The sequence below is a fragment of the Lagopus leucura genome, unplaced genomic scaffold (assembly GCF_019238085.1).
Source record: "Lagopus leucura isolate 7727_CA_CO unplaced genomic scaffold, USGS_WTPT01 Super-Scaffold_100012, whole genome shotgun sequence".
Lineage (NCBI taxonomy): Eukaryota > Metazoa > Chordata > Aves > Galliformes > Phasianidae > Lagopus > Lagopus leucura.
The window spans coordinates 6,555,372-6,569,114 of NW_024962267.1; the positions used below are offsets into that span (position 1 = coordinate 6,555,372).

Consider the following 13,743-nt stretch of genomic DNA (forward strand, 5'->3'; position numbering starts at 1 on the left):
GAAGCATTCAGTTTTGTACTCAGTTTGAATCTAGAGAAGCATTAATATTTCTGAATATGTTATTGAAATATACTAATATTTCAATATTGTTGTACTCCTCTATGACAACTGCATTGTAGATATTAGCTTATGTGGCTGTGGTTGTGGAGTAGGTTGGGTGTTATATGCGACTGACGTGTTACTGCACACAGGGCTGCCTCACCTGGTTTTTCAGTGCCTCCTTTGTGATAGCTCTGACCTGTGTTCAGTATCACTGTGCTAGGATGACTTTCATGCAGGAAAAAATGCCTTGTTTGCTCAGCATCCCAAAGGACAGTTAGGAGTGGTTGCCTCCTAATTGTGGAGCAATGTAACATCCTTGTCAGAAAGCACAGGGACCTCCGCGATGCCAGTTGGGACCCCTCAGCAGAAGTGGCATGCTTCCATGCTCAGAACAGTGGACATCGAAGGAATGTTGTTACTTCCCATTTGTTTTTTATCTTGGCTTGGACTCTCTTCTGCTTGAAGTGGTGAAAAATAAGCAAAGGCATGGGGTAAACAGATGAGTAGGAAAAAAAAAAAAAGAGTCCTCTGGGGAGGAGGAGGATGCTTTGCATTGTGGATGCAGGAGGAAAACAGTGGAAGAGATCAGAGTACAGAAAACAACTCAGAAAAAGAGCGAGGAAAGCATGGGAAATGCTGAAAGAGTGATGTAAGTGGATATTTTAAAAAAAAAAAAAAAAAAAAAAAAAATTTTTTTTTTCCATACATCCTGGAAGTGTTCTGCTAAAACTGCATTTCTTTGTGAGAAGTAGGGTTGTTTTTTTTTTTTTTTTTTTGTCTTGGGGGAGAAATCTGGTTCAGTTTTCTTTCTTTATTATTAAAAAGAAATCAGCAGACTTACTGTGTTTCGATACTTGGCTTTGATTCCCTAATATAAAAACTGTTGAGGATTCCTTCTGGGTGCAGGTGGTGTGGTTAAGGAATACTTGTATCCTGTAGTCAACAGCACTCAGGGGAGCAATATGGATGGTATCACATCTGTCTGCCTTTTTTCTTCCCAGCTTGAGCAAAGAGCTCCCTGCTCACAGCCAAGATAGCTGCAGGCAGGCCCTGGCCCCCAGCCAGGTTGAAGTGCTCATGTCTACACACTTGGAGCGTGATGCTGTGGCTGCGTCATTGCCATTCACCCACCTTATTTTCCTGGTTGTATACCCATGAAGCCTGTGACCTCTTGGATAGCTCGTGTTCTGTTCAAAGTATATGCTCCATCTGTTCTCAGCATTTGAGCTTTTTAAATAAATTTTTGAGTATTTGAAGTTTTCTCTAGCTGGTCAAGAATTATATAGCGTGGAAATCTTTTATTATAAAAGGTAAGCCTAGAGAAAAGAAAAACAGAAAAAGGATTGAACAGGGAATAACAAGTGTCTCTTTGGTGTTTTCCTGAGAAAAGTGTGTGCACCTTTCTTGTTTGCTGTTTGCCCAAGGTGTTACTGAGAGTAACTTTGTTCTGCCATGTTGAGGTACTGCTGAAAGATGCTCCCTGCCAGTCCAGTACTGGCTGTGTTCTCTTATAACTGCTGTTCCACTGTGTAATTTCATTACAGGTGACGTCATCTGTAAGGCTTTTTGCTACTGTTGTATGGTTTGATGTGATCAACAAAACCTATTACACTGATGTGTCCTAATGTATTAAAATCTAATATTTGCTGGTTGGTTGTTGTACTCTGTCAACTACTTTCAGTGTGGCTGGTATAGAAGAACATACTGAGTCCGTTACGTAAACATGCTCATACAGCTTGCTCTGTCTTGATCTCTAAACTCTTCAGTCTTTAGGGTGCGCCACCTAAAAAATGTGTCTTATTTGGAGATTTCGAACTTGATTTCCTTTCCTTTTTTGCTGACATGTTTGAACTCAAAGTAAAGGCAGTAGTAGCTAGGTATATAAACCAGTCATCCCACTGCATGAATTAGGGCAGATTTCTCCCAAGGGCTTTGTGTGGCCAGCTTTCTACCCAAGTTATCTGCTGCTGGGAATTGTTTTATTTGGATTTGAAGTCTAAATACATGTAGGAGGTTAGTATTAGGATCATTTATTCATTTATTGTTGACTCCAATCTCTGAATGCAACTAACTAAAATGAAAAGATGGTATGTCTGAATATATTGTCCTCAGGAAAAACAAACAAAAAAAAAACCCCAATGAAATGTTTCTGCGTAACAGATTTTTATTGTTGTAGATGACAAAGAGGTACAATTTTTAGACAGCTTTCTTCCTATCATTGCTTTTGTGATATAAGCAATAAGCAGAGAGGGCCAGCTTAGTTTACCCGGTGTTTAGGTAATGGAATAAACTTTACTCAAGTGTTTTTTTCTTTCTGCATTGGAGTTAAAGTATCTTTTCTCTGGTATTTATATACAAAGATTCATAACCTTTATCAATTTTATCCAGAAGGGAAAAAGAAGCTGTTATGTATTTTTTCCTACAATAGCTATTTACATTATCCCCTGTAAAGTTGTATATTTCATAGGCTGTTTCATAAATTCTGTGTGTACCCAGATTTTCAGATCTTTTTTCCTGTTTTTAAACAATACATTCATTATAATATTCAAAGTAATTCTAATCTCCTTTAAAAAAAAAAAAACTGAGTCTATAATTGTTCAACTTTTTTCTCTTCCATTTATTTTATTCACTTGCAACTTGATTAATTCCTAATTTCTTCTGCTCGCGTATTTCCCAGGAGACTTCCATGTATTATTATTTTTATTAGATTAAAATAGGATTCCTGAAATATTTTCTGAATGTCTGCTATTAATGTAATTGGGAAGGGACTCTCCTGGCTGTTTTTTATTTATTTATTTGCTTGTATCCTCAGTTGGAATGTATTGTGATGTATCATTATGCAAGTCAAGTGGACGGGTGAATCACTATGATGTTAGGTTAGAGTCCCCCCCCTCCTGTCTTGCTTAACTCTTCAGAGGTATGTGGTCATTGGTAATCACTTATTTCTGTTATATTCTTACTATTTTTTAAAACTTTGTTACTGTGGCATATGTAGTACACATACAGAATAAAATAAGGTGAGGTATGTTTTACATTTACCCACGTGCAGGTTGTAAGCGAAGGGTGCAAGCTGAGTTCCAGTTACAGACTTCTAGTGTGCAGTGTGGTCCGGGATCTGCTTTTGGCATTGATGCTTTCAGAAGTTTTTTTAGTAACTACATAATGAGTTTTGATGTCAGAGGGGTAGAAGTCTGCACTTTCATATAAATCATTCTTGGGAGTAAAGGAAGAGAAGATAGCTGCCTTATTTGGTCTGCTATATGACACGAGATAAAACTTTACTTCGAATTCTTGCAACAAGTCCGTGATACCTATTGGAACTGCACCGTATGTTTTTAGCAGTATTTCTGCACTTCACTCCTACCAACTTCATTCAAAAACATAATACTGTGGAAGATGAAGAAGCCTCCAGCGTTATGTGTTCCAACCTACAGTGTCACATTTTGTAGTGGACATTAAGTGCAGAAAGTCTATATAAGCCCCTGCTCTGGCTAGAAGTCAGAAATACACCTAGCATCATAAGTCCTACTGCATCAAAATCCCAGAAATAAAGGAAAAAACAAACAAACAAACAACATGCAGTATGCTACCAGGAGATCAAGACTCTCTTTATTGTCTTGAGGTACCACAATGACTTGGACTTGTTGGTATATCCCCAGCAAAGTCCTTGTATTTGTCTGTCATGTGCCTTGCTGTAGTTGCAAAAGTTGTCTTGATGACTGTGTCAGTTCCAACAGAAGGAAGGTCACAGTGGTTTTAATATACAAACTCATATGAAATATGTTGTTTGAGTTGCTTTTTATGTTCCCTAGTAAGTGTAGGAGTGGTTTTCATAACCTATGGCTTTTTTTTTTTTTTTTTTAAACTGAAGGAAAGAAAGTTCTCAAAACCCACTGAGAATGAGCAATGTGAGACGGTGGAAAGGCAGAGAACAGGATGGGCAGCTCTGCTGCTGTTTGGTTTCTGTTGATATACTCCCTGAGCTGGGATGTCCAGAGTGGTGATGGGAGGTCAGCTCAGGTGTGGTAAGCACTGAATCTCATACATATTATCTTTAGTGGTCTAAGGTAGGGTTTCTTTGCTAAATTGCAGATTATATTCCAAAACATTTTTTGTAACATTAGTTTATGACAGAAAGGAGTAATAACAGATTTTTCTCTTAATTTCAAGTTGTTATATTTTCCAAGAGAGCAGGAATTAATAAGCAAAGCTATGTTCAAATAGGAAGAAAACAAAGGGAGGATTATATTTATTAAAAAAAAAAAACCTCTTTAAAATAATTGTTTTAAAGATTTGACTGTGGATTTTCACGCTACTCAGAATCAGATCAGCTGCAGGCAATTTATTTTTGGAGTATTAGCTTTATTGAACATGAATAAGGTATCTGTGTACCATCAAAAATCTTTGCATTTCAGCTGGTATACTACAGGCAAATTTTGCTGATAGAGAAATGGTATTTTTTTCAATTGAAAATGGAAATATTTCTTTCTGAATTCAGAATTACAAATGACAGTAAATGCAACAAGGTCTATCAGCAGGTAAGAGTATGGCATGAAGAACTATTATCTGTACTGTGGAAAGACTTTATTAGGAGATTTATAACATTCTGCCTTTTATTCTGATACATGCATACTTTTGACTAAAATGCTTTCAGTACAGTGATGGACTTAAAGTTTTGCTTTATTCTTCTTTTGCTGTTGCAATTTGTGTGACAAACTTCAGGGTGTTCTTTTATGAATTATTTGTGCTCTGCCTTAGTCTGGAACACATTTCATATGGCATCAAGGAGTTGGTGCATGTCATTGCTAGGGATGAAGAAGCTGTAAGGAAACATCTGATCACTCAGCTTTGCTGCTCCCAGTAGGGATGGATATATACCACCACAAGAGGCACTCTGCTGCTCCTAGGTTACTGGGAAATGGTTTTGTCCCACTGTTTTTTAGGGTGATGTATTTGGCCATTGTGTTGTCTGACAGTGGTTCAAGAAAGTGTGTTGTAGCACCATTGTCAGGAGTGTATCAGCTTCTTTCAAAGAACAATTATTTAATGACACTGTTTTCTCCTTGATGGGCTTGCTTTGCAAGTGATGCATTCCTTAGGAATGGGTCTGTTGATTGTGTAGGGTAGATCTCAGTGAGAAAAGAAATTGTTTCCAGGAAATTCTGGCATTTCTATTGGTATTGGTTTATTACAGTCCTATGCCCACTACAGCCCTTGGCTGTACTTCAAAAAGACAAAGTGTACCAATGTTGTATGGTTAGGTTTTTTGTTTGCTTGTGTGTTTTTTTTGTTTTTTTTTTTTTTTGAGCCTCCTCAACATTTCTGCTCGAAAGTATTCATTAAGTCGTAAAGCATTTATCGAAATCACTGGTTCTCGCTAAGTCCTTAAGCCCATCAGGTGAGTGAGTAGTCAAAATCTAAAATAGTAATATTTCAGGATATTCAAATTAAAATAGTTATTGCTGCAATTTTTGTGTGAGCTTAGGACACTGCAGAACGTTTTCCCGCTTTGGGAGTGTGGACAGTGAGTCACAGGCTCTTCTGTCTTAAATGGCTTGTAGGAGGGAGGGTAAGGCAAACCCATATTCCTCATTCTGCTGCTCCCCAGGGGCTTCCAGGCAAGAAGGTGGCAGTTCTCAAAGTGGCTTTAATGATGGGGAAGCTGTTACTGATTCCATTTGGTGAGGCCAATACATTTTTTTGGACATGCTAGGCTGGTGTTAGTGAAGAGTGATGTTTGCTGCTAGTCTGGTTTTAAACTGGATCCTAGTGGTCACTGGCTCTTGCTGAGCTTTGAGTTACAGCTCTGGTATTTGGCATGGGCATGCAAATACATCTTTGCTGGATAGGACACTTCTAGTATTCTTTGTATGAATAAAATGATAAGTGATAAGTATTTCTTGGGCTTAATCTAATATATAAGCATGGTAAAATGGGCAAGTTTAGGAACTGTTATAAAACATCCCTCATTCTTCTAATTTCTGCCTCTTATTTCTCTTTTCAAAACATAAGAATAGAAGAAGTACTCATTTTGGGAGGGAGCAGTGACCAGATCTGCATCCTTTCCCCCACCAGTTAGAGTTAGGTGAAACTGGCACCCAAGGTCCAAGCACAATTACCAATTTTAATGAGATGCTGTACTACAATTATCTTAAGTGTTGGCACTCTTAGAATTATATCAATCTAAGCTGTACACCTGAACTGTGTGACTTGATAAGAAACTGAAATAAGCCTTGTGTTACTTAGCAGCTTTATGAAGGAAAAAGTAAGGAATAAAAAGAGGGAGTGGAGGAGGGGGAAAAAAGAGACAGAAAGGCATCACCATTCTGGGTTCCAGCATTGACCCAGCCATTGAGGGGGTCCTTTCTCTCTGAGAAAGTCTCCTAGGGCTTCTTTTGGGCATCCTTTCATGCCTGCTAGTTTTAGGGGGTTTGCTGTCAACACATTTGTTCATCAACAGTTTCATCAATAAATGGGAGTTCTGGACAGAACAAGGCCGTTCTGTCTCCAGAGGTCTCCCTTCTCCAACCATATTTTCAGCCTTTTGCCCGTTGTCATGGCAGTGGTCTTATCTTGCAAGGGTTTGAATTAATTCCAGGCATACCACAGATAAAGCATTTTTTGTTAGGGTGCTGCACCTGATGGAAACTGAATGCATTACATCATTTTCTCTGTGCTAGTTAAGTTCTGTTTGGGTACAAGCAGCTACCTCCGTATGGCTCAACAACAGTTAGAAGAGAGGTAGTTAGATGTTCTCTCACTGTGAAAATTCAATGAAATAATTAAAAATCTGTAGAGCAAAAAAGCAAAATATAGGTATTTTTGTCTTTTTTTTATATTAATAAACTTCTATTTTAGTTAACTTGGTCAACAGAGAAAAATGTAATTGCAAGCAGTTTTTGTTTCTGGTGGAGTAGCAGTTAATTGCAGTGAAATGTACAAGGTGATGGCATGATGACTGCTGTCCTGTGCTCTCTGTTCTTTAATTTCTCCATGCTGCTTTGAGTCCCCTGATTTCCCAATGTTTTGAATGCAAGTAGTAGTTTCACTTTTCCCATATGGTGAGGAACTGGAAAGAGTGGCTAGTTTCTTCAGTCAGGAACACACACTTTAACTGCCACTTCTCTTGTCAGCTTGTTCAGGCAAGTCTGTGCAGTGGCTGAACAGCTGAGGATTACAACATAGATGGTGTGTGACATGCTTAGGTATTAGATCAAAAAGAGTAGAACTGATGTGTTAATAGGTGTGGACTAGTTGGATAATTCTGTTTATAACTGAGCTTTCCTCATACTAAAGTGTAATAGATTTGGTTTTAAGTTTGTGAGTATTGTTTATTAGGATATATTGTGATCAGGTCAACATAAGGAATTGTGTGTGTATACATGTGTGTGTGTATATATATATATTTTTTTTTTTTGCAGTCATTTTTGTTTTGTATTTGTTCCTACACTCAATGTAGGGAGGTTGGTTTCATCCCCTCCCGTTTTATCTAATAGGGTCGTGAGTAGAGGTTTTAAAGGAAAGAGTGCTAACTTCAGTTTATATATATATATACATATATATGTGGAACAGATAATGTGTTTATAGCAGGAAGGTGCTTATAGAAAGGGATACCTCAAGACTTGGACTCTAGTCCATCTGATTAGATGTACCACCTCTTGAACCCTTCATAACTTAAGTGGTGAGTCATTTCTGACTCAGGCGAAGAAAAAACATCTATGATGAAGCTTGGCTTTGAAACAATACTGAAAGCTGGAACAGAATAAAAATATGACATGTTGGAAGTCTGGACGTGAAATTATTTTAGCATCTCATTTCTTTACGCTTTTATTTGTCTAGTGGATGAAGAAATGAAGAAAATCATTCTTAAAATATGCAAAACTATGGTCTGGGAAAGCAGGCTTGTGCTCTTTGCAAAAGTGGTTTTGGTATCTTATCTCTTGCTGAGATGCTCTCTGGGAGTTGATGGCAGAGCTCAGCATAATGTCCTAGTGCCAGGAACAGTATTTCAGACAGGGCAGTGTTCTATTTTGTAGCATGAGAGGAGGGGAAAAACTTTTTTTTTTTTTTTTTTTTTTTTTTTTTTTTTTACAGAGCGTGGTAACAAATGCAACCTGTTAACAGCATGTTAGCGTGCAACACTTCTATAAGGCAGACAAGAATAATTCTAGAAATATCTTTCTGGGCCATTGACAAAGCCTCACATTAAGTTACAACTGGACACTGAAGAAATCTTCGTCTCAGTGTCGCCCTCTAGATGTGGTGCTGATACATTCTGATTTTACATTCCTGTGCTGCAGAAGAAAGACTATATTTAGAAGCAGAAAATAACCAAATCTGTAATGCTGTATGTTAGGGAAATACCCATCTGAAATTAGGCTTTATTACTAAACACGCACTGTAAAAAAAAAAAAATGAGTCTAGCAAAAAATGCATATCTGTCTGTAGTCCATATTCCAAATATTGCCTCTTCCTCCTGCCCCAATACAGTAAAACACTTTGGAAGTGTGCTTAAGAGAACACGTATATGATGAGTTTAGGGTAGAAGGTTTCAGTGCCCTTGCAAAACAATTCATACTTTGAGATATCTGGAGCTACCCATTCATGTTTATTTCTGAAACATATTAGTTGCATGAATTAATCTTCAGTAATTAAAAGCTATTGTTTTGGTTGAAATCTTTGATATGTATTAACATAAACATTGCAAAATTAATGGCTCCTTGCAGCACAAAATACAGATGTTGGTTCAGTTGTCATATGCTTTTTTTTTTTTTGTTCGAGATGAGATGGGTGACAAAGTAAAGGAAACAATCACAGATGAGAATGTTCAGTGGAAAGCAAAGGATAGATATGCAGAGAGATGCTCATGCCCTGTTCTGAAATTTGTGGGAGGGCTGAGGCAAAGATTACCAGAGGTTGAGAAAGTGGAATTTGGAGAGAGAATAATAAATAGAAATAGTTGTTGGATTTGTCTTAATGAGGCAACTTCTGATGATTGAACTGTCAAATGATAGATGTGTGTGATACAGAGCCTCTTTCTGTACTTGAAGTAGGCAGTGGGATTTTACTCAGGCATGGTGCTGGGGTTGCAGCGGGTCATTTAGAAATCAGTTATGTGTCAGCACTGGATAAACACGTAGGAAGGCTGTTTTAATGATACATTTTCAGTTGTTGCTGTAGGGCCATAGAAAATTGCTTTTTTCATTCTGTCTGAATGTTACACAAATTGAAAATGCTTCACATTGTTGCAAACAATTTGTGGACTTCAGTGCAAAGTTGTTGCCTTCTATTGTCCCTCAAACACTTCGTGATTCTGAAAGCTTTTGCTAGGTTACTGCAAACGTGAGAAAATGAACTGGGGCCATATTTTACTATGTTTTGTTCAGGACAAAATACTGCAAGCTGGTTAGTTCTGTGCTGAGAGCATTTGGCACTTCTACAGCTGTGCATTGGGTTACAATACACAAACGCTGTGTTTATACAGGACAGCAAGCATTTCACTTACATTATTTGAGACAGCAGCTGCATGGTAATTCAGAGATTTCCTTTGGTGCTTTTTCCAGTACTTAAAAAATTTTACATCTCTGAAGTACTTCTCAGCCTGTCTTTCCATTACAATCCCTTCACAGAATTACCAGCTGTTTTTCTTGAGCAGGCTGCTTGGAACCTTAGGAACCACTGAGCAAGGTTAGAATACTGCAAAGTCATACTGCCTTTACCCACTCTGCGGATGCAGCTTGGCTTGTAGTTGCTCACTGGTCCTGAGGCAGAGATCTAATTTACAGTTATTTGCTACTTGATAAATTTAGATTGGACTGCTTTTCTTGCCCTTTTTTTTTTTTTTTTCTTTTGTTTGACACAAAGTTGAGGTATTTTACAGTTTGTTTTGTAACTTTTTTTTCTAAATTGCTCAGTTAAAAACAGGATTGAATTACATTTTGGAAATGAGCCTTCTTTTTTTCTCATGTTGTTTATAGGTCCATTACACAAGACAGTTCCCAGTATTAAAAGATGCTTTTCTAGTTGGGATCCTTAGTGTTGACTTAATGTAGCCAATGAGAGTGAAAATCTCTTAGTGCCCCTTAGCTCTATTGGGCAGCTGTGTGAGTGCTTTACATGAGCTTCTACTGCCAGCACTTCTGATACAGAGCAGAAAACACGTGTGCAGCATTGCCACCAGAAGCTGGGATATCCTAATGACCATCCTTGTAAACATCTATGCTGCTGGATAACCCTGCAGTCCCTCTGGGATATTTGGAAAGACTTGCAGCAGCTCCCTGCTTGGTTGTTTGTCCTAGGTGGTTAATAATTTTGCCTAGTTACACGTATGTAAGAGTTTTATTGCTATTCTTTTTTTCTATTTAAAGTATGACTAAATGAGTTGGTAACAGAAAGATTGGTAGATAATGGTTTTATGTGCCATATATAGCCAAAGCACATACAGCAATTCATGATACGGTGTGAGCCAGGATGTGTGGGGGGAAGTGTCCCCCTAATCCTGTTCAGGATGTCGTGCCCATTCAGGGAAAGTGCTTTTACTGAAATGCTCCTTTTCTTGGGGACATCTTCTTAACTTGCAAATGAGGGGACATCAAGTTAACCTTTAATGATTCAAACAACATAAGAGTAGCAAACAAATATTTCAACTGCAGTGAACCATTCTAAGGTTTTTTTTTTTTTTTTTTTTTTTTTTTTTTTTTTGGTGTTTTAATACTTTTTTGGTGCAGTAAGTATATGTGTTAAAAATAAAAATAAAAAAAAATTAGCTGTAATTCTGCTACTGCTGCTGACTTTGATAAGTTCAGTGTCCCCTACCTTCCAATACTATTTGCAGTTTTTTGATAAAGAGATAATAGTACTTACATCACAACAATAAATAAATAAAATCAGCTTTGCAGTAGCAAAAGGCAGGAAGAACTGCTTGATCCTGCCATGCTGATCTTTCCATGGGTCAAAAATGGCAACATGTTGAGTCTCCCACTGTAGGCCAGCAGTACTTGGTTAATCCTGTGCTATGTTAGGTGCAGGAAATACTGAATTTTTTGATTTAGGAGAAAACTATGTAATTCATTGCTATATTACATAGCTTTTTACACATTTCCATGCATGTAATGTAACAGTAACTGTATTATAAAGCAGGAAACGGAAGAGACTGAACAGTCAAGTCATTCCATTACTTTGCTGATGTTCATGAGCATTAGAGAGCATGGTGTTATTGTGTAAGGCATGAAGTTTTCAGTTATTTGAGTTGAAAAAGAAGATTTCTTCTAAGTTCCTGATGCTACTTGCATCTTGCATTTCCTTTATGGATCAGGTGGTGGTTGATGAGAAGCTGTTGCATGGCTGATGGTTCATCTTAGCTAGCTCCTCCATTGGAGGGAGGTAGTCAGGACTGCTGAGAGCCCTCTTCCAGTGCTGTACGTAAATTTCGTGAGTTTCTGCAAGACCTTCTTATTTGCTGGGAAGGATGCTAAGACCTGTCGGAAGGCAGAATGCTGAAGTGTGGTCTGGACAACTGAACCTGATGTTTGACTGTTTAGGATTGGTTAGCAGCTGACCAACTTGAGGTACTTTTGTGAGCTCAGGGAAAAACGGAACTAATTTTTTTTCTACAATAATTCATTCACCTTCTCTCATCTGGAGAAACAAATTTTCCCAGGTTTTTTTCTTCCAACTTCTGTGATGCATGCCTAACCTTGCTGTGGGTTTCATGGTTGGTCTGCCTCACTGCTACTCTGAGTAGCTCTCCAAGATGTCCCTAGTGACATCTATTTCTATAAACCTCAAGTATGAAGCTTGGCATTTATAGATGGAGGAGCAATATGTCATTTTATGTGGGACCTATTTTTAAAAAGCTTAAATTCACCTTATATAGTCAGGGTGGTTTTAAAATTCACAGAATCACAGAATTGTGGGGGTTGGAAGGGACCTCCAGAGATCATTGAGTCCAACCCCCCTGCCAAAACAGGTTCCCTACACCAGGGATGGTCAGAATTGTTTATCAAGTGTCCTTGTCAATGTACTTAAATGTACTTTTGATGTTACAATGATTCCTTTAAAAGAAAAAAAAATTGTTCAGCTAATAGACAGTTGCATCAAGCTTAAACTAGTAACTGAATATGGAACACTGTATTATTGTGGTATTTCTAGTTAAGAATGTTTTTTAAATTTTAACAAATATACCGATTTCCTTGTATTTGTTGATAGCATTGGATAACAGTTATTTGCTGATACCATTAGCAAATTGATGCAACTCTGAAAAATGATTTTTTTTTTTTTTTTCCAAAAGAAAGAAACTTGTTTCTTACTGGTGAAACAGAATGATTATTCTGGACCTCTTTAAAATGGTATTGAAATTAGGCACTTTGGATTTTTCTTCTGAGATCAGTTTGGGAGTCTTGTGTTTGGACACAAAAGAAAATGTGTTATGTCTCAGTAAATATTCATCTAGGGCACAATGACAAACAGTGTTGTGCATAATTGGCAGCCACTTTCCATTTAGAGCTTGAATGGAACTGTTATTTCAGATCATTAATGTGGACATTGTGAGAATTGATGGTAACATACAAACTCTGCATCTGCTGCGGCTGACTTGACTGTGCTAAAATTAAGCACCTTAAAATGCTTTTGAGAGCTACAGATAAAAAGCATTGGTGTAGATGCTGATATTGTTGCTGTTGTAACTTTAAGCCCTTCATTACAAACCTTTTGCAAAGAAAATTACAAATTACACATGTTCATATAGGGGTGAGGAGCACTGCCCATGAAAGCTGTTTGTTCATGGCATTTATAGCTGATGAAGGGGAATTACTTGAATGTAAGCTGCATCTGCCATGTGGTTGAACAAGATGCTGAAGACCCAAAATGCAGAAGTACACTTAGTGCTGTGAGATCCATGGGAATTACCTTACTCCTGCACCAAAGTGACCTTTTAACATTTCTGTCTATAAAGTTTGTCAGTTCTTTAATTGAAGGGATACTTGTCTAAAACTTCTCAGCCTCAGGCTATGTTAAAAATCTTAAAAGTTGTGAGAAATCATATTAGATGCTTGTATTCTTTTATCAATACTAAATAGGGTGCATTTGTTTACAAGCACATCTTGCATTTGAGGAGACCACCTCTGTGTAAGGAAGCAGCTCTTCCTTGTAAAGGCAGTTTTATTGAAGTCCCTTGGCCACAGTTTGAAGTTTGGCATGTTTAAAGGAGAAATTGTGTGACATACTTAATAATGCAGGGAGATTATTTGTGGTTTCTGCCTGCTATTGAATGCTGTTATAGAGTATATTTCTAAGATGAACTAATTTGCAGAATTTTCTTGACTCTGTTTATGTTAGATGGCCACGGTGTTTTTTCTAGTTTTATAACCTGTCTGTGTATAATAATTGATACTTTTTTGAAGTAGTTTTCTATTTATAATACTTTTTGGTAATCAGTGACTACTGGACAGCATACAGCCTTTCTGTGATGAAAATGTTCTAGGACTGTAGAGGTATTTTTTTATGTGAAATGTGCCTGAGGGCATTTCTATTCTCAGATCCACCTTTGTACACAGGTGGAAGCAATTTAGTGTAGTGTAATTTCAACTGAAATTGCTAATAATGTTGGAGGTAGAGTTCCTGTTATAGCAGATGTTACTTTTGTGTGTTTTTACACTGTTTTCTGTCAGTGCAGTTGAGTGTTCATTTATTAGTATTTCAAAA

At 37.5% G+C, this 13,743-nt stretch overlaps 1 protein-coding gene across 3 annotated transcripts in view; it reads left to right on the forward strand.

The window, feature by feature from the left end:
• OSBPL6 (oxysterol binding protein like 6) overlaps positions 1–13,743 on the forward strand; it is a 93,656-nt gene that overhangs the window by 13,549 nt on the left and 66,364 nt on the right. The gene's annotated exons all lie outside the window — the stretch shown is intronic.